This window comes from Acipenser ruthenus, chromosome 44 (genome assembly GCF_902713425.1).
Source record: "Acipenser ruthenus chromosome 44, fAciRut3.2 maternal haplotype, whole genome shotgun sequence".
Lineage (NCBI taxonomy): Eukaryota > Metazoa > Chordata > Actinopteri > Acipenseriformes > Acipenseridae > Acipenser > Acipenser ruthenus.
The window spans coordinates 4,858,183-4,876,171 of record NC_081232.1 but is presented as its reverse complement, the minus strand read 5'-3'; the positions used below and the strand labels follow the sequence as shown (position 1 = coordinate 4,876,171).

Below are 17,989 nucleotides of genomic sequence, written 5' to 3'. Positions count from 1 at the left end.
GAGGAATCACCCCCAGCTCACTAAACATAAAAGTCATGAAAGCAGAAATGCAATCGCCTGCGGCCACACCACCTTGAATAAGCCTGATCTCGTCTGATCTCAGAAGCTAAGCAATGTTGGGCTTGGTTAGTACTTGGATGGGAGACCACCTGGGAATATCAAGTGCTGCAGGCATTACATTTTACAATTGAAATGTGTGGAGGACAAAAGGAAATTTTGGAGGAATCACCCCCAGCTCACTAAACATAAAAGTCATGAAAGCAGAAATGCAATCGCCTGCGGCCACACCACCTTGAATAAGCCTGATCTCGTCTGATCTCAGAAGCTAAGCAATGTTGGGCTTGGTTAGTACTTGGATGGGAGACCACCTGGGAATATCAAGTGCTGCAGGCATTACATTTTTGTAATTACATTTTACAATTGAAATGTGTGGAGGACAAAAGGAAATTTTGGAGGAATCACCCCCAGCTCACTAAACATAAAAGTCATGAAAGCAGAAATGCAATCGCCTGCGGCCACACGACCTTGAATAAGCCTGATCTCGCCTGATCTCGCCTGATCTCAGAAGCTAAGCAATGTTGGGCTTGGTTAGTACTTGGATGGGAGACCACCTGGGAATATCAAGTGCTGCAGGCATTACATTTTACAATTGAAATGTGTGGAGGACAAAAGGAAATTTTGGAGGAATCACCCCCAGCTCACTAAACATAAAAGTCATGAAAGCAGAAATGCAATCGCCTGCGGCCACACCACCTTGAATAAGCCTGATCTCGTCTGATCTCAGAAGCTAAGCAATGTTGGGCTTGGTTAGTACTTGGATGGGAGACCACCTGGGAATATCAAGTGCTGCAGGCATTACATTTTTGTAATTACATTTTACAATTGAAATGTGTGGAGGACAAAAGGAAATTTTGGAGGAATCACCCCCAGCTCACTAAACATAAAAGTCATGAAAGCAGAACAGCAATCACCTGCGGCCACACCACCTTGAATAAGCCTGATCTCGTCTGATCTCAGAAGCTAAGCAATGTTGGGCTTGGTTAGTACTTGGATGGGAGACCACCTGGGAATATCAAGTGCTGCAGGCATTACATTTTTGTAATTACATTTTACAATTGAAATGTGTGGAGGACAAAAGGAAATTTTGGAGGAATCACCCCCAGCTCACTAAACATAAAAGTCATGAAAGCAGAAATGCAATCGCCTGCGGCCACACCACCTTGAATAAGCCTGATCTCGTCTGATCTCAGAAGCTAAGCAATGTTGGGCTTGGTTAGTACTTGGATGGGAGACCACCTGGGAATATCAAGTGCTGCAGGCATTACATTTTTGTAATTACATTTTACAATTGAAATGTGTGGAGGACAAAAGGAAATTTTGGAGGAATCACCCCCAGCTCACTAAACATAAAAGTCATGAAAGCAGAAATGCAATCGCCTGCGGCCACACCACCTTGAATAAGCCTGATCTCGTCTGATCTCAGAAGCTAAGCAATGTTGGGCTTGGTTAGTACTTGGATGGGAGACCACCTGGGAATATCAAGTGCTGCAGGCATTACATTTTTGTAATTACATTTTACATTTGAAATGTGTGGAGGACAAAAGGAAATTTTGGAGGAATCACCCCCAGCTCACTAAACATAAAAGTCATGAAAGCAGAACAGCAATCGCCTGCGGCCACACCACCTTGAATAAGCCTGATCTCGTCTGATCTCAGAAGCTAAGCAATGTTGGGCTTGGTTAGTACTTGGATGGGAGACCACCTGGGAATATCAAGTGCTGCAGGCATTACATTTTTGTAATTACATTTTACAATTGAAATGTGTGGAGGACAAAAGGAAATTTTGGAGGAATCACCCCCAGCTCACTAAACATAAGTCATGAAAGCAGAACAGCAATCGCCTGCGGCCACACCACCTTGAATAAGCCTGATCTCGTCTGATCTCAGAAGCTAAGCAATGTTGGGCTTGGTTAGTACTTGGATGGGAGACCACCTGGGAATATCAAGTGCTGCAGGCATTACATTTTTGTAATTACATTTTACAATTGAAATGTGTGGAGGACAAAAGGAAATTTTGGAGGAATCACCCCCAGCTCACTAAACATAAAAGTCATGAAAGCAGAACAGCAATCGCCTGCGGCCACACCACCTTGAATAAGCCTGATCTCGTCTGATCTCAGAAGCTAAGCAATGTTGGGCTTGGTTAGTACTTGGATGGGAGACCACCTGGGAATATCAAGTGCTGCAGGCATTACATTTTACAATTGAAATGTGTGGAGGACAAAAGGAAATTTTGGAGGAATCACCCCCAGCTCACTAAACATAAAAGTCATGAAAGCAGAAATGCAATCGCCTGCGGCCACACCACCTTGAATAAGCCTGATCTCGTCTGATCTCAGAAGCTAAGCAATGTTGGGCTTGGTTAGTACTTGGATGGGAGACCACCTGGGAATATCAAGTGCTGCAGGCATTACATTTTTGTAATTACATTTTACAATTGAAATGTGTGGAGGACAAAAGGAAATTTTGGAGGAATCACCCCCAGCTCACTAAACATAAAAGTCATGAAAGCAGAAATGCAATTGCCTGCGGTACACCACCTTGAATAAGCCTGATCTCGTCTGATCTCAGAAGCTAAGCAATGTTGGGCTTGGTTAGTACTTGGATGGGAGACCACCTGGGAATATCAAGTGCTGCAGGCATTACATTTTTGTAATTACATTTTACAATAGAAATGTGTGGAGGACAAAAGGAAATTTTGGAGGAATCACCCCCAGCTCACTAAACATAAAAGTCATGAAAGCAGAACAGCAATCACCTGCGGCCACACCACCTTGAATAAGCCTGATCTCGTCTGATCTCAGAAGCTAAGCAATGTTGGGCTTGGTTAGTACTTGGATGGGAGACCACCTGGGAATATCAAGTGCTGCAGGCATTACATTTTTGTAATTACATTTTACAATTGAAATGTGTGGAGGACAAAAGGAAATTTTGGAGGAATCACCCCCAGCTCACTAAACATAAAAGTCATGAAAGCAGAACAGCAATCGCCTGCGGCCACACCACCTTGAATAAGCCTGATCTCGTCTGATCTCAGAAGCTAAGCAATGTTGGGCTTGGTTAGTACTTGGATGGGAGACCACCTGGGAATATCAAGTGCTGCAGGCATTACATTTTACAATTGAAATATGTGGAGGACAAAAGGAAATTTTGGAGGAATCACCCCCAGCTCACTAAACATAAAAGTCATGAAAGCAGAAATGCAATCGCCTTCGGCCACACCACCTTGAATAAGCCTGATCTCGTCTGATCTCAGAAGCTAAGCAATGTTGGGCTTGGTTAGTACTTGGATGGGAGACCACCTGGGAATATCAAGTGCTGCAGGCATTACATTTTTGTAATTACATTTTACAATTGAAATGTGTGGAGGACAAAAGGAAATTTTGGAGGAATCACCCCCAGCTCACTAAACATAAAAGTCATGAAAGCAGAAATGCAATCGCCTGCGGCCACACCACCTTGAATAAGCCTGATCTCGTCTGATCTCAGAAGCTAAGCAATGTTGGGCTTGGTTAGTACTTGGATGGGAGACCACCTGGGAATATCAAGTGCTGCAGGCATTACATTTTACAATTGAAATGTGTGGAGGACAAAAGGAAATTTTGGAGGAATCACCCCCAGCTCACTAAACATAAAAGTCATGAAAGCAGAAATGCAATCGCCTGCGGCCACACCACCTTGAATAAGCCTGATCTCGTCTGATCTCAGAAGCTAAGCAATGTTGGGCTTGGTTAGTACTTGGATGGGAGACCACCTGGGAATATCAAGTGCTGCAGGCATTACATTTTTGTAATTACATTTTACAATAGAAATGTGTGGAGGACAAAAGGAAATTTTGGAGGAATCACCCCCAGCTCACTAAACATAAAAGTCATGAAAGCAGAAATGCAATCGCCTGCGGCCACACCACCTTGAATAAGCCTGATCTCGTCTGATCTCAGAAGCTAAGCAATGTTGGGCTTGGTTAGTACTTGGATGGGAGACCACCTGGGAATATCAAGTGCTGCAGGCATTACATTTTTGTAATTACATTTTACAATTGAAATGTGTGGAGGACAAAAGGAAATTTTGGAGGAATCACCCCCAGCTCACTAAACATAAAACTCATGAAAGCAGAAATGCAATCGCCTGCGGCCACACCACCTTGAATAAGCCTGATCTCGTCTGATCTCAGAAGCTAAGCAATGTTGGGCTTGGTTAGTACTTGGATGGGAGACCACCTGGGAATATCAAGTGCTGCAGGCATTACATTTTACAATTGAAATGTGTGGAGGACAAAGGAAATTTTGGAGGAATCACCCCCAGCTCACTAAACATAAAAGTCATGAAAGCAGAAATGCAATCGCCTGCGGCCACACCACCTTGAATAAGCCTGATCTCGTCTGATCTCAGAAGCTAAGCAATGTTGGGCTTGGTTAGTACTTGGATGGGAGACCACCTGGGAATATCAAGTGCTGCAGGCATTACATTTTACAATTGAAATGTGTGGAGGACAAAGGAAATTTTGGAGGAATCACCCCCAGCTCACTAAACATAAAAGTCATGAAAGCAGAAATGCAATCGCCTGCGGCCACACCACCTTGAATAAGCCTGATCTCGTCTGATCTCAGAAGCTAAGCAATGTTGGGCTTGGTTAGTACTTGGATGGGAGACCACCTGGGAATATCAAGTGCTGCAGGCATTACATTTTTGTAATTACATTTTACAATTGAAATGTGTGGAGGACAAAAGGAAATTTTGGAGTAATCACCCCCAGCTCACTAAACATAAAAGTCATGAAAGCAGAAATGCAATCGCCTGCGGCCACACCACCTTGAATAAGCCTGATCTCGTCTGATCTCAGAAGCTAAGCAATGTTGGGCTTGGTTAGTACTTGGATGGGAGACCACCTGGGAATATCAAGTGCTGCAGGCATTACATTTTACAATTGAAATGTGTGGAGGACAAAAGGAAATTTTGGAGGAATCACCCCCAGCTCACTAAACATAAAAGTCATGAAAGCAGAAATGCAATCGCCTGCGGCCACACCACCTTGAATAAGCCTGATCTCGTCTGATCTCAGAAGCTAAGCAATGTTGGGCTTGGTTAGTACTTGGATGGGAGACCACCTGGGAATATCAAGTGCTGCAGGCATTACATTTTACAATTGAAATGTGTGGAGGACAAAAGGAAATTTTGGAGGAATCACCCCCAGCTCACTAAACATAAAAGTCATGAAAGCAGAAATGCAATCGCCTGCGGCCACACCACCTTGAATAAGCCTGATCTCGTCTGATCTCAGAAGCTAAGCAATGTTGGGCTTGGTTAGTACTTGGATGGGAGACCACCTGGGAATATCAAGTGCTGCAGGCATTACATTTTTGTAATTACATTTTACAATTGAAATGTGTGGAGGACAAAAGGAAATTTTGGAGGAATCACCCCCAGCTCACTAAACATAAAAGTCATGAAAGCAGAAATGCAATCGCCTGCGGCCACACCACCTTGAATAAGCCTGATCTCGTCTGATCTCAGAAGCTAAGCAATGTTGGGCTTGGTTAGTACTTGGATGGGAGACCACCTGGGAATATCAAGTGCTGCAGGCATTACATTTTACAATTGAAATGTGTGGAGGACAAAAGGAAATTTTGGAGGAATCACCCCCAGCTCACTAAACATAAAAGTCATGAAAGCAGAAATGCAATCGCCTGCGGCCACACCACCTTGAATAAGCCTGATCTCGTCTGATCTCAGAAGCTAAGCAATGTTGGGCTTGGTTAGTACTTGGATGGGAGACCACCTGGGAATATCAAGTGCTGCAGGCATTACATTTTCCAATTGAAATGTGTGGAGGACAAAAGGAAATTTTGGAGGAATCACCCCCAGCTCACTAAACATAAAAGTCATGAAAGCAGAAATGCAATCGCCTGCGGCCACACCACCTTGAATAAGCCTGATCTCGTCTGATCTCAGAAGCTAAGCAATGTTGGGCTTGGTTAGTACTTGGATGGGAGACCACCTGGGAATATCAAGTGCTGCAGGCATTACATTTTTGTAATTACATTTTACAATTGAAATGTGTGGAGGACAAAAGGAAATTTTGGAGGAATCACCCCCAGCTCACTAAACATAAAAGTCATGAAAGCAGAAATGCAATCGCCTGCGGCCACACCACCTTGAATAAGCCTGATCTCGTCTGATCTCAGAAACTAAGCAATATTGGGCTTGGTTAGTACTTGGATGGGAGACCACCTGGGAATATCAAGTGCTGCAGGCATTACATTTTTGTAATTACATTTTACAATTGAAATGTGTGGACAAAAGGAAATTTTGGAGGAATCACCCCCAGCTCACTAAACATAAAAGTCATGAAAGCAGAAATGCAATCGCCTGTGGCCACACCACCTTGAATAAGCCTGATCTCGTCTGATCTCAGAAGCTAAGCAATGTTGGGCTTGGTTAGTACTTGGATGGGAGACCACCTGGGAATATCAAGTGCTGCAGGCATTACATTTTTGTAATTACATTTTACAATTGAAATGTGTGGAGGACAAAAGGAAATTTTGGAGGAATCACCCCCAGCTCACTAAACATAAAAGTCATGAAAGCAGCAATGCAATCGCCTGTGGCCACACCACCTTGAATAAGCCTGATCTCGTCTGATCTCAGAAGCTAAGCAATGTTGGGCTTGGTTAGTACTTGGATGGGAGACCACCTGGGAATATCAAGTGCTGCAGGCATTACATTTTTGTAATTACATTTTACAATTGAAATGTGTGGAGGACAAAAGGAAATTTTGGAGGAATCACCCCCAGCTCACTAAACATAAAAGTCATGAAAGCAGAAATGCCATCGCCTGCGGCCACACCACCTTGAATAAGCCTGATCTCGTCTGATCTCAGAAGCTAAGCAATGTTGGGCTTGGTTAGTACTTGGATGGGAGACCACCTGGGAATATCAAGTGCTGCAGGCATTACATTTTACAATTGAAATGTGTGGAGGACAAAAGGAAATTTTGGAGGAATCACCCCCAGCTCACTAAACATAAAAGTCATGAAAGCAGAAATGCAATCGCCTGCGGCCACACCACCTTGAATAAGCCTGATCTCGTCTGATCTCAGAAGCTAAGCAATGTTGGGCTTGGTTAGTACTTGGATGGGAGACCACCTGGGAATATCAAGTGCTGCAGGCATTACATTTTACAATTGAAATGTGTGGAGGACAAAAGGAAATTTTGGAGGAATCACCCCCAGCTCACTAAACATAAAAGTCATGAAAGCAGAAATGCAATCGCCTGCGGCCACACCACCTTGAATAAGCCTGATCTCGTCTGATCTCAGAAGCTAAGCAATGTTGGGCTTGGTTAGTACTTGGATGGGAGACCACCTGGGAATATCAAGTGCTGCAGGCATTACATTTTACAATTGAAATGTGTGGAGGACAAAAGAAAATTTTGGAGGAATCACCCCCAGCTCACTAAACATAAAAGTCATGAAAGCAGAAATGCAATCGCCTGCGGCCACACCACCTTGAATAAGCCTGATCTCGTCTGATCTCAGAAGCTAAGCAATGTTGGGCTTGGTTAGTACTTGGATGGGAGACCACCTGGGAATATCAAGTGCTGCAGGCATTACATTTTTGTAATTACATTTTACAATTGAAATGTGTGGAGGACAAAAGGAAATTTTGGAGGAATCACCCCCAGCTCACTAAACATAAAAGTCATGAAAGCAGAAATGCAATCGCCTGCGGCCACACCACCTTGAATAAGCCTGATCTCGTCTGATCTCAGAAGCTAAGCAATGTTGGGCTTGGTTAGTACTTGGATGGGAGACCACCTGGGAATATCAAGTGCTGCAGGCATTACATTTTTGTAATTACATTTTACAATTGAAATGTGTGGAGGACAAAAGGAAATTTTGGAGGAATCACCCCCAGCTCACTAAACATAAAAGTCGTGAAAGCAGAAATGCAATCGCCTGCGGCCACACCACCTTGAATAAGCCTGATCTCAGAAGCTAAGCAATGTTGGGCTTGGTTAGTACTTGGATGGGAGACCACCTGGGAATATCAAGTGCTGCAGGCATTACATTTTACAATTGAAATGTGTGGAGGACAAAAGGAAATTTTGGAGGAATCACCCCCAGCTCACTAAACATAAAAGTCATGAAAGCAGAAAAGCAGTTGCCTGCGGCCACACCACCTTGAATAAGCCTGATCTCGTCTGATCTCAGAAGCTAAGCAATGTTGGGCTTGGTTAGTACTTGGATGGGAGACCACCTGGGAATATCAAGTGCTGCAGGCATTACATTTTAGTAATTACATTTTACAATTGAAATGTGTGGGACAAAAGGAAATTTTGGAGGAATCACCCCCAGCTCACTAAACATAAAAGTCATGAAAGCAGAAATGCAATCGCCTGCGGCCACACCACCTTGAATAAGCCTGATCTCGTCTGATCTCAGAAGCTAAGCAATGTTGGGCTTGGTTAGTACTTGGATGGGAGACCACCTGGGAATATCAAGTGCTGCAGGCATTACATTTTTGTAATTACATTTTACAATTGAAATGTGTGGAGGACAAAAGGAAATTTTGGAGGAATCACCCCCAGCTCACTAAACATAAAAGTCATGAAAGCAGAAATGCAATCGCCTGCGGCCACACCACCTTGAATAAGCCTGATCTCATCTGATCTCAGAAGCTAAGCAATGTTGGGCTTGGTTAGTATTTGGATGGGAGACCACCTGGGAATATCAAGTGCTGCAGGCATTACATTTTACAATTGAAATGTGTGGAGGACAAAAGGAAATTTTGGAGGAATCACCCCCAGCTCACTAAACATAAAAGTCATGAAAGCAGAAATGCAATCGCCTGCGGCCACACCACCTTGAATAAGCCTGATCTCGTCTGATCTCAGAAGCTAAGCAATGTTGGGCTTGGTTAGTACTTGGATGGGAGACCACCTGGGTATATCAAGTGCTGCAGGCATTACATTTTTGTAATTACATTTTACAATTGAAATGTGTGGAGGACAAAAGGAAATTTTGGAGGAATCACCCCCAGCTCACTAAACATAAAAGTCATGAAAGCAGAACAGCAAACGCCTGCGGCCACACCACCTTGAATAAGCCTGATCTCGTCTGATCTCAGAAGCTAAGCAATGTTGGGCTTGGTTAGTACTTGGATGGGAGACCACCTGGGAATATCAAGTGCTGCAGGCATTACATTTTACAATTGAAATGTGTGGAGGACAAAAGGAAATTTTGGCGGAATCACCCCCAGCTCACTAAACATAAAAGTCATGAAAGCAGAAATGCAATCGCCTGCGGCCACACCACCTTGAATAAGCCTGATCTCGTCTGATCTCAGAAGCTAAGCAATGTTGGGCTTGGTTAGTACTTGGATGGGAGACCACCTGGGAATATCAAGTGCTGCAGGCATTACATTTTACAATTGAAATGTGTGGAGGACAAAAGGAAATTTTGGAGGAATCACCCCCAGCTCACTAAACATAAAAGTCATGAAAGCAGAAATGCAATCGCCTGCGGCCACACCACCTTGAATAAGCCTGATCTCGTCTGATCTCAGAAGCTAAGCAATGTTGGGCTTGGTTAGTACTTGGATGGGAGACCACCTGGGAATATCAAGTGCTGCAGGCATTACATTTTTGTAATTACATTTTACAATTGAAATGTGTGGAGGACAAAAGGAAATTTTGGAGGAATCACCCCCAGCTCACTAAACATAAAAGTCAAGAAAGCAGAAATGTAATCGCCTGCGGCCACACCACCTTGAATAAGCCTGATCTCGTCTGATCTCAGAAGCTAAGCAATGTTGGGCTTGGTTAGTACTTGGATGGGAGACCACCTGGGAATATCAAGTGCTGCAGGCATTACATTTTACAATTGAAATGTGTGGAGGACAAAAGGAAATTTTGGAGGAATCACCCCCAGCTCACTAATCATAAAAGTCATGAAAGCAGAAATGCAATCGCCTGCGGCCTCACCACCTTGAATAAGCCTGATCTCATCTGATCTCAGAAGCTAAGCAATGTTGGGCTTGGTTAGTACTTGGATGGGAGACCACCTGGGAATATCAAGTGCTGCAGGCATTACATTTTACAATTGAAATGTGTGGAGGACAAAAGGAAATTTTGGAGGAATCACCCCCAGCTCACTAAACATAAAAGTCATGAAAGCAGAAATGCAATCGCCTGCGGCCACACCACCTTGAATAAGCCTGATCTCGTCTGATCTCAGAAGCTAAGCAATGTTGGGCTTGGTTAGTACTTGGATGGGAGACCACCTGGGAATATCAAGTGCTGCAGGCATTACATTTTACAATTGAAATGTGTGGAGGACAAAAGGAAATTTTGGAGGAATCACCCCCAGCTCACTAAACATAAAAGTCATGAAAGCAGAAATGCAATCGCCTGCGGCCACACCACCTTGAATAAGCCTGATCTCGTCTGATCTCAGAAGCTAAGCAATGTTGGGCTTGGTTAGTACTTGGATGGGAGACCACCTGGGAATATCAAGTGCTGCAGGCATTACATTTTAGAATTGAAATGTGTGGAGGAAAAAAGGAAATTTTGGAGGAATCACCCCCAGCTCACTAAACATAAAAGTCATGAAAGCAGAAATGCAATCGCCTGCGGCCACACCACCTTGAATAAGCCTGATCTCGTCTGATCTCAGAAGCTAAGCAATGTTGGGCTTGGTTAGTACTTGGATGGGAGACCACCTGGGAATATCAAGTGCTGCAGGCATTACATTTTTGTAATTACATTTTACAATTGAAATGTGTGGAGGAAAAAAGGAAATTTTGGAGGAATCACCCCCAGCTCACTAAACATAAAAGTCATGAAAGCAGAAATGCAATCGCCTGCGGCCACACCACCTTGAATAAGCCTGATCTCGTCTGATCTCAGAAGCTAAGCAATGTTGGGCTTGGTTAGTACTTGGATGGGAGACCACCTGGGAATATCAAGTGCTGCAGGCATTACATTTTTGTAATTACATTTTACAATTGAAATGTGTGGAGGACAAAAGGAAATTTTGGAGGAATCACCCCCAGCTCACTAAACATAAAAGTCATGAAAGCAGAAATGCAACCGCCTGCGGCCACACCACCTTGAATAAGCCTGATCTCGTCTGATCTCAGAAGCTAAGCAATGTTGGGCTTGGTTAGTATTTGGATGGGAGACCACCTGGGAATATCAAGTGCTGCAGGCATTACATTTTTGTAATTACATTTTACAATTGAAATGTGTGGAGGACAAAAGGAAATTTTGGAGGAATCACCCCCAGCTCACTAAACATAAAAGTCATGAAAGCAGAAATGCAATCGCCTGCGGCCACACCACCTTGAATAAGCCTGATCTCGTCTGATCTCAGAAGCTAAGCAATGTTGGGCTTGGTTAGTACTTGGATGGGAGACCACCTGGGAATATCAAGTGCTGCAGGCATTACATTTTACAATTGAAATGTGTGGAGGACAAAAGGAAATTTTGGAGGAATCACCCCCAGCTCACTAAACATGAAAGCAGAAATGCAATCGCCTGCGGCCACACCACCTTGAATAAGCCTGATCTCGTCTGATCTCAGAAGCTAAGTAATGTTGGGCTTGGTTAGTACTTGGATGGGAGACCACCTGGGAATATCAAGTGCTGCAGGCATTACATTTTACAATTGAAATGTGTGGAGGACAAAAGGAAATTTTGGAGGAATCACCCCCAGCTCACTAAACATAAAAGTCATGAAAGCAGAACAGCAATCGCCTGCGGCCACACCACCTTGAATAAGCCTGATCTCGTCTGATCTCAGAAGCTAAGCAATGTTGGGCTTGGTTAGTACTTGGATGGGAGACCACCTGGGAATATCAAGTGCTGCAGGCATTACATTTTAGAATTGAAATGTGTGGAGGAAAAAAGGAAATTTTGGAGGAATCACCCCCAGCTCACTAAACATAAAAGTCATGAAAGCAGAAATGCAATCGCCTGCGGCCACACCACCTTGAATAAGCCTGATCTCGTCTGATCTCAGAAGCTAAGCAATGTTGGGCTTGGTTAGTACTTGGATGGGAGACCACCTGGGAATATCAAGTGCTGCAGGCATTACATTTTACAATTGAAATGTGTGGAGGACAAAAGGAAATTTTGGAGGAATCACCCCCAGCTCACTAAACATAAAAGTCATGAAAGCAGAACAGCAATCGCCTGCGGCCACACCACCTTGAATAAGCCTGATCTCGTCTGATCTCAGAAGCTAAGCAATGTTGGGCTTGGTTAGTACTTGGATGGGAGACCACCTGGGAATATCAAGTGCTGCAGGCATTACATTTTACAATTGAAATGTGTGGAGGACAAAAGGAAATTTTGGAGGAATCACCCCCAGCTCACTAAACATAAAAGTCGTGAAAGCAGAAATGCAATCGCCTGCGGCCACACCACCTTGAATAAGCCTGACCTCGTCTGATCTCAGAAGCTAAGCAATGTTGGGCTTGGTTAGTACTTGGATGGGAGACCACCTGGGAATATCAAGTGCTGCAGGCATTACATTTTACAATTGAAATGTGTGGAGGACAAAAGGAAATTTTGGAGGAATCACCCCCAGCTCACTAAACATAAAAGTCATGAAAGCAGAAATGCAATCGCCTGCGGCCACACCACCTTGAATAAGCCTGATCTCGTCTGATCTCAGAAGCTAAGCAATGTTGGGCTTGGTTAGTACTTGGATGGGAGACCACCTGGGAATATCAAGTGCTGCAGGCATTACATTTTTGTAATTACATTTTACAATTGAAATGTGTGGAGGACAAAAGGAAATTTTGGAGGAATCACCCCCAGCTCACTAAACATAAAAGTCATGAAAGCAGAAATGCAATCGCCTGCGGCCACACCACCTTGGATAAGCCTGATCTCGTCTGATCTCAGAAGCTAAGCAATGTTGGGCTTGGTTAGTACTTGGATGGGAGACCACCTGGGAATATCAAGTGCTGCAGGCATTACATTTTTGTAATTACATTTTACAATTGAAATGTGTGGAGGACAAAAGGAAATTTTGGAGGAATCACCCCCAGCTCACTAAACATAAAAGTCATGAAAGCAGAAATGCAATCGCCTGCGGCCACACCACCTTGAATAAGCCTGATCTCGTCTGATCTCAGAAGCTAAGCAATGTTGGGCTTGGTTAGTACTTGGATGGGAGACCACCTGGGAATATCAAGTGCTGCAGGCATTACATTTTACAATTGAAATGTGTGGAGGACAAAAGGAAATTTTGGAGGAATCACCCCCAGCTCACTAAACATAAAAGTCATGAAAGCAGAAATTCAATCGCCTGCGGCCACACCACCTTGAATAAGCCTGATCTCGTCTGATCTCAGAAGCTAAGCAATGTTGGGCTTGGTTAGTACTTGGATGGGAGACCACCTGGGAATATCAAGTGCTGCAGGCATTACATTTTTGTAATTACATTTTACAATTGAAATGTGTGGAGGACAAAAGGAAATTTTGGAGGAATCACCCCCATCTCACTAAACATAAAAGTCATGAAAGCAGAAATGCAATCGCCTGCGGCCACACCACCTTGAATAAGCCTGATCTCAGAAGCTAAGCAATGTTGGGCTTGGTTAGTACTTGGATGGGAGACCACCTGGGAATATCAAGTGCTGCAGGCATTACATTTTACAATAGAAATGTGTGGAGGACAAAAGGAAATTTTGGAGGAATCACCCCCAGCTCACTAAACATAAAAGTCATGAAAGCAGAAATGCAATCGCCTGCGGCCACACCACCTTGAATAAGCCTGATCTCGTCTGATCTCAGAAGCTAAGCAATGTTGGGCTTGGTTAGTACTTGGATGGGAGACCACCTGGGAATATCAAGTGCTGCAGGCATTACATTTTACAATTGAAATGTGTGGAGGACAAAAGGAAATTTTGGAGGAATCACCCCCAGCTCACTAAACATAAAATTCATGAAAGCAGAAATGCAATTGCCTGCGGTCACACCACCTTGAATAAGCCTGATCTCGTCTGATCTCAGAAGCTAAGCAATGTTGGGCTTGGTTAGTACTTGGATGGGAGACCACCTGGGAATATCAAGTGCTGCAGGCATTACATTTTTGTAATTACATTTTACAATTGAAATGTGTGGACAAAAGGAAATTTTGGAGGAATCACCCCCAGCTCACTAAACATAAAAGTCATGAAAGCAGAAATGCAATCGCCTGCGGCCACACCACCTTGACTAAGCCTGATCTCGTCTGATCTCAGAAGCTAAGCAATGTTGGGCTTGGTTAGTACTTGGATGGGAGACCACCTGGGAATATCAAGTGCTGCAGGCATTACATTTTTGTAATTACATTTTACAATTGAAATGTGTGGAGGACAAAAGGAAATTTTGGAGGAATCACCCCCAGCTCACTAAACATAAAAGTCATGAAAGCAGAAATGCAATCGCCTGCGGCCACACCACCTTGAATAAGCCTGATCTCGTCTGATCTCAGAAGCTAAGCAATGTTGGGCTTGGTTAGTACTTGGATGGGAGACCACCTGGGAATATCAAGTGCTGCAGGCATTACATTTTTGTAATTACATTTTACAATTGAAATGTGTGGAGGACAAAAGGAAATTTTGGAGGAATCACCCCCAGCTCACTAAACATAAAAGTCATGAAAGCAGAAATGCAATCGCCTGCGGCCACACCACCTTGAATAAGCCTGATCTCGCCTGATCTCGTCTGATCTCAGAAGCTAAGCAATGTTGGGCTTGGTTAGTACTTGGATGGGAGACCACCTGGGAATATCAAGTGCTGCAGGCATTACATTTTACAATTGAAATGTGTGGAGGACAAAAGGAAATTTTGGAGGAATCACCCCCAGCTCACTAAACATAAAAGTCATGAAAGCAGAAATGCAATCGCCTGCGGCCACACCACCTTGAATAAGCCTGATCTCGTTTGATCTCAGAAGCTAAGCAATGTTGGGCTTGGTTAGTACTTGGATGGGAGACCACCTGGGAATATCAAGTGCTGCAGGCATTACATTTTACAATTGAAATGTGTGGAGGACAAAAGGAAATTTTGGAGGAATCACCCCCAGCTCACTAAACATAAAAGTCATGAAAGCAGAAATGCAATCGCCTGCGGCCACACCACCTTGAATAAGCCTGATCTCGTCTGATCTCAGAAGCTAAGCAATGTTGGGCTTGGTTAGTACTTGGATGGGAGACAACCTGGGAATATCAAGTGCTGCAGGCATTACATTTTACAATTGAAATGTGTGGAGGACAAAAGGAAATTTTGGAGGAATCACCCCCAGCTCACTAAACATAAAAGTCATGAAAGCAGAAATGCAATCGCCTGCGGCCACACCACCTTGAATAAGCCTGATCTCGTCTGATCTCAGAAGCTAAGCAATGTTGGGCTTGGTTAGTACTTGGGTGGGAGACCACCTGGGAATATCAAGTGCTGCAGGCATTACATTTTACAATTGAAATGTGTGGAGGACAAAAGGAAATTTTGGAGGAATCACCCCCAGCTCACTAAACATAAAAGTCATGAAAGCAGAAATGCAATCGCCTGCGGCCACACCACCTTGAATAAGCCTGATCTCGTCTGATCTCAGAAGCTAAGCAATGTTGGGCTTGGTTAGTACTTGGATGGGAGACCACCTGGGAATATCAAGTGCTGCAGGCATTACATTTTTGTAATTACATTTTACAATTGAAATGTGTGGAGGACAAAAGGAAATTTTGGAGGAATCACCCCCAGCTCACTAAACATAAAAGTCATGAAAGCAGAAATGCAATCGCCTGCGGCCACACCACCTTGAATAAGCCTGATTTCAGAAGCTAAGCAATGTTGGGCTTGGTTAGTACTTGGATGGGAGACCACCTGGGAATATCAAGTGCTGCAGGCATTACATTTTACAATTGAAATGTGTGGAGGACAAAAGGAAATTTTGGAGGAATCACCCCCAGCTCACTAAACATAAAAGTCATGAAAGCAGAAATGCAATCGCCTGCGGCCACACCACCTTGAATAAGCCTGATCTCGTCTGATCTCAGAAGCTAAGCAATGTTGGGCTTGGTTAGTACTTGGATGGGAGACCACCTGGGAATATCAAGTGCTGCAGGCATTACATTTTACAATTGAAATGTGTGGAGGACAAAAGGAAATTTTGGAGGAATCACCCCCAGCTCACTAAACATAAAAGTCATGAAAGCAGAAATGCAATCGCCTGCGGCCACACCACCTTGAATAAGCCTGATCTCGTCTGATCTTAGAAGCTAAGCAATGTTGGGCTTGGTTAGTACTTGGATGGGAGACCACCTGGGAATATCAAGTGCTGCAGGCATTACATTTTTGTAATTACATTTTACAATTGAAATGTGTGGAGGACAAAAGGAAATTTTGGAGGAATCACCCCCAGCTCACTAAACATAAAAGTCATGAAAGCAGAAATGCAATCGCCTGCGGCCACACCACCTTGAATAAGCCTGATCTCAGAAGCTAAGCAATGTTGGGCTTGGTTAGTACTTGGATGGGAGACCACCTGGGAATATCAAGTGCTGCAGGCATTACATTTTACAATTGAAATGTGTGGAGGACAAAAGGAAATTTTGGAGGAATCACCCCCAGCTCACTAAACATAAAAGTCATGAAAGCAGAACAGCAATCGCCTGCGGCCACACCACCTTGAATAAGCCTGATCTCGTCTGATCTCAGAAGCTAAGCAATGTTGGGCTTGGTTAGTACTTGGATGGGAGACCACCTGGGAATATCAAGTGCTGCAGGCATTACATTTTACAATTGAAATGTGTGGAGGACAAAAGGAAATTTTGGAGGAATCACCCCCAGCTCACTAAACATAAAAGTCATGAAAGCAGAAATGCAATCGCCTGCGGCCACACCACCTTGAATAAGCCTGATCTCGTCTGATCTCAGAAGCTAAGCAATGTTGGGCTTGGTTAGTACTTGGATGGGAGACCACCTGGGAATATCAAGTGCTGCAGGCATTACATTTTTGTAATTACATTTTACAATTGAAATGTGTGGAGGACAAAAGGAAATTTTGGAGGAATCACCCCCAGCTCACTAAACATAAAAGTCATGAAAGCAGAAATGCAATCGCCTGCGGCCACACCACCTTGAATAAGCCTGATCTCAGAAGCTAAGCAATGTTGGGCTTGGTTAGTACTTGGATGGGAGACCACCTGGGAATATCAAGTGCTGCAGGCATTACATTTTACAATTGAAATGTGTGGAGGACAAAAGGAAATTTTGGAGGAATCACCCCCAGCTCACTAAACATAAAAGTCATGAAAGCAGAACAGCAATCGCCTGCGGCCACACCACCTTGAATAAGCCTGATCTCGTCTGATCTCAGAAGCTAAGCAATGTTGGGCTTGGTTAGTACTTGGATGGGAGACCACCTGGGAATATCAAGTGCTGCAGGCATTACATTTTACAATTGAAATGTGTGGAGGACAAAAGGAAATTTTGGAGGAATCACCCCCAGCTCACTAAACATAAAAGTCATGAAAGCAGAAATGCAATCGCCTGCGGCCACACCACCTTGAATAAGCCTGATCTCGTCTGATCTCAGAAGCTAAGCAATGTTGGGCTTGGTTAGTACTTGGATGGGAGACCACCTGGGAATATCAAGTGCTGCAGGCATTACATTTTTGTAATTACATTTTACAATTGAAATGTGTGGAGGACAAAAGGAAATTTTGGAGGAATCACCCCCAGCTCACTAAACATAAAAGTCATGAAAGCAGAAATGCAATCGCCTGCGGCCACACCACCTTGAATAAGCCTGATCTCGTCTGATCTCAGAAGCTAAGCAATGTTGGGCTTGGTTAGTACTTGGATGGGAGACCACCGGGGAATATCAAGTGCTGCAGGCATTACATTTTACAATTGAAATGTGTGGAGGACAAA

General features: G+C 43.8%; 72 non-coding genes and 8 pseudogenes across 72 annotated transcripts; all 80 read left to right on the top strand.

The window, feature by feature from the left end:
• The first annotated feature begins 55 nt into the window (after window positions 1-55).
• Window positions 56-174, top strand: LOC131718220 (5S ribosomal RNA). The gene has a single exon (XR_009317117.1). It is a non-coding gene; the product is annotated as a 5S ribosomal RNA (ribosomal RNA).
• A 100-nt stretch (window positions 175-274) lies between these two features.
• LOC131718219 (5S ribosomal RNA) lies at window positions 275-393 on the top strand. Its single transcript, XR_009317116.1, has one exon. It is a non-coding gene; the product is annotated as a 5S ribosomal RNA (ribosomal RNA).
• A 114-nt stretch (window positions 394-507) lies between these two features.
• Window positions 508-636, top strand: LOC131714394 (5S ribosomal RNA; annotated as a pseudogene).
• A 100-nt stretch (window positions 637-736) lies between these two features.
• LOC131718217 (5S ribosomal RNA) lies at window positions 737-855 on the top strand. The gene has a single exon (XR_009317114.1). It is a non-coding gene; the product is annotated as a 5S ribosomal RNA (ribosomal RNA).
• Window positions 856-969: 114 nt separating this feature from the next.
• LOC131710831 (5S ribosomal RNA) lies at window positions 970-1,088 on the top strand. The gene has a single exon (XR_009312713.1). It is a non-coding gene; the product is annotated as a 5S ribosomal RNA (ribosomal RNA).
• Window positions 1,089-1,202: 114 nt separating this feature from the next.
• LOC131718216 (5S ribosomal RNA) lies at window positions 1,203-1,321 on the top strand. The gene has a single exon (XR_009317113.1). It is a non-coding gene; the product is annotated as a 5S ribosomal RNA (ribosomal RNA).
• A 114-nt stretch (window positions 1,322-1,435) lies between these two features.
• On the top strand, window positions 1,436-1,554 carry LOC131718215 (5S ribosomal RNA). The gene has a single exon (XR_009317112.1). It is a non-coding gene; the product is annotated as a 5S ribosomal RNA (ribosomal RNA).
• A 114-nt stretch (window positions 1,555-1,668) lies between these two features.
• Window positions 1,669-1,787, top strand: LOC131718214 (5S ribosomal RNA). Its single transcript, XR_009317111.1, has one exon. It is a non-coding gene; the product is annotated as a 5S ribosomal RNA (ribosomal RNA).
• Window positions 1,788-1,899: 112 nt separating this feature from the next.
• LOC131718213 (5S ribosomal RNA) lies at window positions 1,900-2,018 on the top strand. The gene has a single exon (XR_009317110.1). It is a non-coding gene; the product is annotated as a 5S ribosomal RNA (ribosomal RNA).
• A 114-nt stretch (window positions 2,019-2,132) lies between these two features.
• LOC131718211 (5S ribosomal RNA) lies at window positions 2,133-2,251 on the top strand. The gene has a single exon (XR_009317108.1). It is a non-coding gene; the product is annotated as a 5S ribosomal RNA (ribosomal RNA).
• A 100-nt stretch (window positions 2,252-2,351) lies between these two features.
• On the top strand, window positions 2,352-2,470 carry LOC131718210 (5S ribosomal RNA). Its single transcript, XR_009317107.1, has one exon. It is a non-coding gene; the product is annotated as a 5S ribosomal RNA (ribosomal RNA).
• A 114-nt stretch (window positions 2,471-2,584) lies between these two features.
• LOC131713642 (5S ribosomal RNA) lies at window positions 2,585-2,702 on the top strand (annotated as a pseudogene).
• A 114-nt stretch (window positions 2,703-2,816) lies between these two features.
• On the top strand, window positions 2,817-2,935 carry LOC131710830 (5S ribosomal RNA). The gene has a single exon (XR_009312712.1). It is a non-coding gene; the product is annotated as a 5S ribosomal RNA (ribosomal RNA).
• Window positions 2,936-3,049: 114 nt separating this feature from the next.
• Window positions 3,050-3,168, top strand: LOC131718209 (5S ribosomal RNA). Its single transcript, XR_009317106.1, has one exon. It is a non-coding gene; the product is annotated as a 5S ribosomal RNA (ribosomal RNA).
• A 100-nt stretch (window positions 3,169-3,268) lies between these two features.
• LOC131712852 (5S ribosomal RNA) lies at window positions 3,269-3,387 on the top strand. Its single transcript, XR_009314740.1, has one exon. It is a non-coding gene; the product is annotated as a 5S ribosomal RNA (ribosomal RNA).
• A 114-nt stretch (window positions 3,388-3,501) lies between these two features.
• Window positions 3,502-3,620, top strand: LOC131718208 (5S ribosomal RNA). The gene has a single exon (XR_009317105.1). It is a non-coding gene; the product is annotated as a 5S ribosomal RNA (ribosomal RNA).
• A 100-nt stretch (window positions 3,621-3,720) lies between these two features.
• On the top strand, window positions 3,721-3,839 carry LOC131718207 (5S ribosomal RNA). Its single transcript, XR_009317104.1, has one exon. It is a non-coding gene; the product is annotated as a 5S ribosomal RNA (ribosomal RNA).
• Window positions 3,840-3,953: 114 nt separating this feature from the next.
• Window positions 3,954-4,072, top strand: LOC131718206 (5S ribosomal RNA). The gene has a single exon (XR_009317103.1). It is a non-coding gene; the product is annotated as a 5S ribosomal RNA (ribosomal RNA).
• A 114-nt stretch (window positions 4,073-4,186) lies between these two features.
• On the top strand, window positions 4,187-4,305 carry LOC131718205 (5S ribosomal RNA). The gene has a single exon (XR_009317102.1). It is a non-coding gene; the product is annotated as a 5S ribosomal RNA (ribosomal RNA).
• A 99-nt stretch (window positions 4,306-4,404) lies between these two features.
• Window positions 4,405-4,523, top strand: LOC131718204 (5S ribosomal RNA). Its single transcript, XR_009317101.1, has one exon. It is a non-coding gene; the product is annotated as a 5S ribosomal RNA (ribosomal RNA).
• Window positions 4,524-4,622: 99 nt separating this feature from the next.
• On the top strand, window positions 4,623-4,741 carry LOC131718203 (5S ribosomal RNA). Its single transcript, XR_009317100.1, has one exon. It is a non-coding gene; the product is annotated as a 5S ribosomal RNA (ribosomal RNA).
• A 114-nt stretch (window positions 4,742-4,855) lies between these two features.
• Window positions 4,856-4,974, top strand: LOC131718202 (5S ribosomal RNA). The gene has a single exon (XR_009317099.1). It is a non-coding gene; the product is annotated as a 5S ribosomal RNA (ribosomal RNA).
• A 100-nt stretch (window positions 4,975-5,074) lies between these two features.
• On the top strand, window positions 5,075-5,193 carry LOC131718200 (5S ribosomal RNA). The gene has a single exon (XR_009317097.1). It is a non-coding gene; the product is annotated as a 5S ribosomal RNA (ribosomal RNA).
• A 100-nt stretch (window positions 5,194-5,293) lies between these two features.
• On the top strand, window positions 5,294-5,412 carry LOC131718199 (5S ribosomal RNA). The gene has a single exon (XR_009317096.1). It is a non-coding gene; the product is annotated as a 5S ribosomal RNA (ribosomal RNA).
• Window positions 5,413-5,526: 114 nt separating this feature from the next.
• Window positions 5,527-5,645, top strand: LOC131718198 (5S ribosomal RNA). The gene has a single exon (XR_009317095.1). It is a non-coding gene; the product is annotated as a 5S ribosomal RNA (ribosomal RNA).
• Window positions 5,646-5,745: 100 nt separating this feature from the next.
• Window positions 5,746-5,864, top strand: LOC131718197 (5S ribosomal RNA). The gene has a single exon (XR_009317094.1). It is a non-coding gene; the product is annotated as a 5S ribosomal RNA (ribosomal RNA).
• Window positions 5,865-5,964: 100 nt separating this feature from the next.
• LOC131718196 (5S ribosomal RNA) lies at window positions 5,965-6,083 on the top strand. Its single transcript, XR_009317093.1, has one exon. It is a non-coding gene; the product is annotated as a 5S ribosomal RNA (ribosomal RNA).
• Window positions 6,084-6,197: 114 nt separating this feature from the next.
• LOC131712324 (5S ribosomal RNA) lies at window positions 6,198-6,316 on the top strand. Its single transcript, XR_009314219.1, has one exon. It is a non-coding gene; the product is annotated as a 5S ribosomal RNA (ribosomal RNA).
• Window positions 6,317-6,427: 111 nt separating this feature from the next.
• Window positions 6,428-6,546, top strand: LOC131710151 (5S ribosomal RNA). Its single transcript, XR_009312020.1, has one exon. It is a non-coding gene; the product is annotated as a 5S ribosomal RNA (ribosomal RNA).
• Window positions 6,547-6,660: 114 nt separating this feature from the next.
• LOC131710150 (5S ribosomal RNA) lies at window positions 6,661-6,779 on the top strand. Its single transcript, XR_009312019.1, has one exon. It is a non-coding gene; the product is annotated as a 5S ribosomal RNA (ribosomal RNA).
• Window positions 6,780-6,893: 114 nt separating this feature from the next.
• LOC131718195 (5S ribosomal RNA) lies at window positions 6,894-7,012 on the top strand. The gene has a single exon (XR_009317092.1). It is a non-coding gene; the product is annotated as a 5S ribosomal RNA (ribosomal RNA).
• A 100-nt stretch (window positions 7,013-7,112) lies between these two features.
• On the top strand, window positions 7,113-7,231 carry LOC131718194 (5S ribosomal RNA). The gene has a single exon (XR_009317091.1). It is a non-coding gene; the product is annotated as a 5S ribosomal RNA (ribosomal RNA).
• A 100-nt stretch (window positions 7,232-7,331) lies between these two features.
• On the top strand, window positions 7,332-7,450 carry LOC131718193 (5S ribosomal RNA). Its single transcript, XR_009317090.1, has one exon. It is a non-coding gene; the product is annotated as a 5S ribosomal RNA (ribosomal RNA).
• A 100-nt stretch (window positions 7,451-7,550) lies between these two features.
• On the top strand, window positions 7,551-7,669 carry LOC131718192 (5S ribosomal RNA). Its single transcript, XR_009317089.1, has one exon. It is a non-coding gene; the product is annotated as a 5S ribosomal RNA (ribosomal RNA).
• Window positions 7,670-7,783: 114 nt separating this feature from the next.
• LOC131718191 (5S ribosomal RNA) lies at window positions 7,784-7,902 on the top strand. Its single transcript, XR_009317088.1, has one exon. It is a non-coding gene; the product is annotated as a 5S ribosomal RNA (ribosomal RNA).
• Window positions 7,903-8,016: 114 nt separating this feature from the next.
• LOC131715061 (5S ribosomal RNA) lies at window positions 8,017-8,125 on the top strand (annotated as a pseudogene).
• Window positions 8,126-8,225: 100 nt separating this feature from the next.
• Window positions 8,226-8,344, top strand: LOC131718189 (5S ribosomal RNA). The gene has a single exon (XR_009317086.1). It is a non-coding gene; the product is annotated as a 5S ribosomal RNA (ribosomal RNA).
• A 112-nt stretch (window positions 8,345-8,456) lies between these two features.
• On the top strand, window positions 8,457-8,575 carry LOC131718188 (5S ribosomal RNA). Its single transcript, XR_009317085.1, has one exon. It is a non-coding gene; the product is annotated as a 5S ribosomal RNA (ribosomal RNA).
• Window positions 8,576-8,689: 114 nt separating this feature from the next.
• On the top strand, window positions 8,690-8,808 carry LOC131710400 (5S ribosomal RNA). Its single transcript, XR_009312272.1, has one exon. It is a non-coding gene; the product is annotated as a 5S ribosomal RNA (ribosomal RNA).
• A 100-nt stretch (window positions 8,809-8,908) lies between these two features.
• LOC131711965 (5S ribosomal RNA) lies at window positions 8,909-9,027 on the top strand. The gene has a single exon (XR_009313854.1). It is a non-coding gene; the product is annotated as a 5S ribosomal RNA (ribosomal RNA).
• A 114-nt stretch (window positions 9,028-9,141) lies between these two features.
• On the top strand, window positions 9,142-9,260 carry LOC131718187 (5S ribosomal RNA). Its single transcript, XR_009317084.1, has one exon. It is a non-coding gene; the product is annotated as a 5S ribosomal RNA (ribosomal RNA).
• A 100-nt stretch (window positions 9,261-9,360) lies between these two features.
• Window positions 9,361-9,479, top strand: LOC131718186 (5S ribosomal RNA). The gene has a single exon (XR_009317083.1). It is a non-coding gene; the product is annotated as a 5S ribosomal RNA (ribosomal RNA).
• A 100-nt stretch (window positions 9,480-9,579) lies between these two features.
• On the top strand, window positions 9,580-9,698 carry LOC131718185 (5S ribosomal RNA). The gene has a single exon (XR_009317082.1). It is a non-coding gene; the product is annotated as a 5S ribosomal RNA (ribosomal RNA).
• A 114-nt stretch (window positions 9,699-9,812) lies between these two features.
• On the top strand, window positions 9,813-9,931 carry LOC131718184 (5S ribosomal RNA). Its single transcript, XR_009317081.1, has one exon. It is a non-coding gene; the product is annotated as a 5S ribosomal RNA (ribosomal RNA).
• Window positions 9,932-10,031: 100 nt separating this feature from the next.
• LOC131710270 (5S ribosomal RNA) lies at window positions 10,032-10,150 on the top strand. The gene has a single exon (XR_009312142.1). It is a non-coding gene; the product is annotated as a 5S ribosomal RNA (ribosomal RNA).
• A 100-nt stretch (window positions 10,151-10,250) lies between these two features.
• On the top strand, window positions 10,251-10,369 carry LOC131718183 (5S ribosomal RNA). The gene has a single exon (XR_009317080.1). It is a non-coding gene; the product is annotated as a 5S ribosomal RNA (ribosomal RNA).
• A 100-nt stretch (window positions 10,370-10,469) lies between these two features.
• Window positions 10,470-10,588, top strand: LOC131718182 (5S ribosomal RNA). The gene has a single exon (XR_009317079.1). It is a non-coding gene; the product is annotated as a 5S ribosomal RNA (ribosomal RNA).
• Window positions 10,589-10,688: 100 nt separating this feature from the next.
• On the top strand, window positions 10,689-10,807 carry LOC131718181 (5S ribosomal RNA). The gene has a single exon (XR_009317078.1). It is a non-coding gene; the product is annotated as a 5S ribosomal RNA (ribosomal RNA).
• Window positions 10,808-10,921: 114 nt separating this feature from the next.
• On the top strand, window positions 10,922-11,040 carry LOC131718180 (5S ribosomal RNA). Its single transcript, XR_009317077.1, has one exon. It is a non-coding gene; the product is annotated as a 5S ribosomal RNA (ribosomal RNA).
• A 114-nt stretch (window positions 11,041-11,154) lies between these two features.
• Window positions 11,155-11,273, top strand: LOC131711154 (5S ribosomal RNA). Its single transcript, XR_009313036.1, has one exon. It is a non-coding gene; the product is annotated as a 5S ribosomal RNA (ribosomal RNA).
• Window positions 11,274-11,387: 114 nt separating this feature from the next.
• Window positions 11,388-11,506, top strand: LOC131718178 (5S ribosomal RNA). Its single transcript, XR_009317075.1, has one exon. It is a non-coding gene; the product is annotated as a 5S ribosomal RNA (ribosomal RNA).
• Window positions 11,507-11,597: 91 nt separating this feature from the next.
• LOC131710759 (5S ribosomal RNA) lies at window positions 11,598-11,716 on the top strand. Its single transcript, XR_009312641.1, has one exon. It is a non-coding gene; the product is annotated as a 5S ribosomal RNA (ribosomal RNA).
• Window positions 11,717-11,816: 100 nt separating this feature from the next.
• LOC131718177 (5S ribosomal RNA) lies at window positions 11,817-11,935 on the top strand. The gene has a single exon (XR_009317074.1). It is a non-coding gene; the product is annotated as a 5S ribosomal RNA (ribosomal RNA).
• A 100-nt stretch (window positions 11,936-12,035) lies between these two features.
• On the top strand, window positions 12,036-12,154 carry LOC131718176 (5S ribosomal RNA). The gene has a single exon (XR_009317073.1). It is a non-coding gene; the product is annotated as a 5S ribosomal RNA (ribosomal RNA).
• A 100-nt stretch (window positions 12,155-12,254) lies between these two features.
• LOC131718175 (5S ribosomal RNA) lies at window positions 12,255-12,373 on the top strand. The gene has a single exon (XR_009317072.1). It is a non-coding gene; the product is annotated as a 5S ribosomal RNA (ribosomal RNA).
• Window positions 12,374-12,473: 100 nt separating this feature from the next.
• Window positions 12,474-12,592, top strand: LOC131711700 (5S ribosomal RNA). Its single transcript, XR_009313588.1, has one exon. It is a non-coding gene; the product is annotated as a 5S ribosomal RNA (ribosomal RNA).
• A 100-nt stretch (window positions 12,593-12,692) lies between these two features.
• LOC131718174 (5S ribosomal RNA) lies at window positions 12,693-12,811 on the top strand. The gene has a single exon (XR_009317071.1). It is a non-coding gene; the product is annotated as a 5S ribosomal RNA (ribosomal RNA).
• Window positions 12,812-12,925: 114 nt separating this feature from the next.
• LOC131720588 (5S ribosomal RNA) lies at window positions 12,926-13,044 on the top strand. The gene has a single exon (XR_009319485.1). It is a non-coding gene; the product is annotated as a 5S ribosomal RNA (ribosomal RNA).
• Window positions 13,045-13,158: 114 nt separating this feature from the next.
• LOC131718173 (5S ribosomal RNA) lies at window positions 13,159-13,277 on the top strand. Its single transcript, XR_009317070.1, has one exon. It is a non-coding gene; the product is annotated as a 5S ribosomal RNA (ribosomal RNA).
• Window positions 13,278-13,377: 100 nt separating this feature from the next.
• Window positions 13,378-13,496, top strand: LOC131718172 (5S ribosomal RNA). The gene has a single exon (XR_009317069.1). It is a non-coding gene; the product is annotated as a 5S ribosomal RNA (ribosomal RNA).
• A 114-nt stretch (window positions 13,497-13,610) lies between these two features.
• LOC131715060 (5S ribosomal RNA) lies at window positions 13,611-13,719 on the top strand (annotated as a pseudogene).
• A 100-nt stretch (window positions 13,720-13,819) lies between these two features.
• On the top strand, window positions 13,820-13,938 carry LOC131718171 (5S ribosomal RNA). The gene has a single exon (XR_009317068.1). It is a non-coding gene; the product is annotated as a 5S ribosomal RNA (ribosomal RNA).
• Window positions 13,939-14,038: 100 nt separating this feature from the next.
• Window positions 14,039-14,157, top strand: LOC131709888 (5S ribosomal RNA). Its single transcript, XR_009311752.1, has one exon. It is a non-coding gene; the product is annotated as a 5S ribosomal RNA (ribosomal RNA).
• A 111-nt stretch (window positions 14,158-14,268) lies between these two features.
• LOC131710381 (5S ribosomal RNA) lies at window positions 14,269-14,387 on the top strand. The gene has a single exon (XR_009312253.1). It is a non-coding gene; the product is annotated as a 5S ribosomal RNA (ribosomal RNA).
• A 114-nt stretch (window positions 14,388-14,501) lies between these two features.
• On the top strand, window positions 14,502-14,620 carry LOC131718170 (5S ribosomal RNA). The gene has a single exon (XR_009317067.1). It is a non-coding gene; the product is annotated as a 5S ribosomal RNA (ribosomal RNA).
• Window positions 14,621-14,734: 114 nt separating this feature from the next.
• LOC131713330 (5S ribosomal RNA) lies at window positions 14,735-14,863 on the top strand (annotated as a pseudogene).
• Window positions 14,864-14,963: 100 nt separating this feature from the next.
• Window positions 14,964-15,082, top strand: LOC131709869 (5S ribosomal RNA). Its single transcript, XR_009311733.1, has one exon. It is a non-coding gene; the product is annotated as a 5S ribosomal RNA (ribosomal RNA).
• A 100-nt stretch (window positions 15,083-15,182) lies between these two features.
• On the top strand, window positions 15,183-15,301 carry LOC131712975 (5S ribosomal RNA). The gene has a single exon (XR_009314862.1). It is a non-coding gene; the product is annotated as a 5S ribosomal RNA (ribosomal RNA).
• Window positions 15,302-15,401: 100 nt separating this feature from the next.
• LOC131720744 (5S ribosomal RNA) lies at window positions 15,402-15,520 on the top strand. The gene has a single exon (XR_009319641.1). It is a non-coding gene; the product is annotated as a 5S ribosomal RNA (ribosomal RNA).
• Window positions 15,521-15,620: 100 nt separating this feature from the next.
• On the top strand, window positions 15,621-15,739 carry LOC131718169 (5S ribosomal RNA). The gene has a single exon (XR_009317066.1). It is a non-coding gene; the product is annotated as a 5S ribosomal RNA (ribosomal RNA).
• A 114-nt stretch (window positions 15,740-15,853) lies between these two features.
• Window positions 15,854-15,962, top strand: LOC131715632 (5S ribosomal RNA; annotated as a pseudogene).
• A 100-nt stretch (window positions 15,963-16,062) lies between these two features.
• On the top strand, window positions 16,063-16,181 carry LOC131718167 (5S ribosomal RNA). Its single transcript, XR_009317064.1, has one exon. It is a non-coding gene; the product is annotated as a 5S ribosomal RNA (ribosomal RNA).
• A 100-nt stretch (window positions 16,182-16,281) lies between these two features.
• Window positions 16,282-16,400, top strand: LOC131711312 (5S ribosomal RNA). Its single transcript, XR_009313196.1, has one exon. It is a non-coding gene; the product is annotated as a 5S ribosomal RNA (ribosomal RNA).
• A 114-nt stretch (window positions 16,401-16,514) lies between these two features.
• Window positions 16,515-16,623, top strand: LOC131715059 (5S ribosomal RNA; annotated as a pseudogene).
• Window positions 16,624-16,723: 100 nt separating this feature from the next.
• On the top strand, window positions 16,724-16,842 carry LOC131718166 (5S ribosomal RNA). The gene has a single exon (XR_009317063.1). It is a non-coding gene; the product is annotated as a 5S ribosomal RNA (ribosomal RNA).
• A 100-nt stretch (window positions 16,843-16,942) lies between these two features.
• Window positions 16,943-17,061, top strand: LOC131718165 (5S ribosomal RNA). Its single transcript, XR_009317062.1, has one exon. It is a non-coding gene; the product is annotated as a 5S ribosomal RNA (ribosomal RNA).
• Window positions 17,062-17,175: 114 nt separating this feature from the next.
• Window positions 17,176-17,284, top strand: LOC131715058 (5S ribosomal RNA; annotated as a pseudogene).
• A 100-nt stretch (window positions 17,285-17,384) lies between these two features.
• LOC131718164 (5S ribosomal RNA) lies at window positions 17,385-17,503 on the top strand. Its single transcript, XR_009317061.1, has one exon. It is a non-coding gene; the product is annotated as a 5S ribosomal RNA (ribosomal RNA).
• A 100-nt stretch (window positions 17,504-17,603) lies between these two features.
• On the top strand, window positions 17,604-17,722 carry LOC131718163 (5S ribosomal RNA). Its single transcript, XR_009317060.1, has one exon. It is a non-coding gene; the product is annotated as a 5S ribosomal RNA (ribosomal RNA).
• Window positions 17,723-17,836: 114 nt separating this feature from the next.
• LOC131710937 (5S ribosomal RNA) lies at window positions 17,837-17,955 on the top strand. The gene has a single exon (XR_009312819.1). It is a non-coding gene; the product is annotated as a 5S ribosomal RNA (ribosomal RNA).
• The last annotated feature ends 34 nt before the right edge of the window (window positions 17,956-17,989 follow it).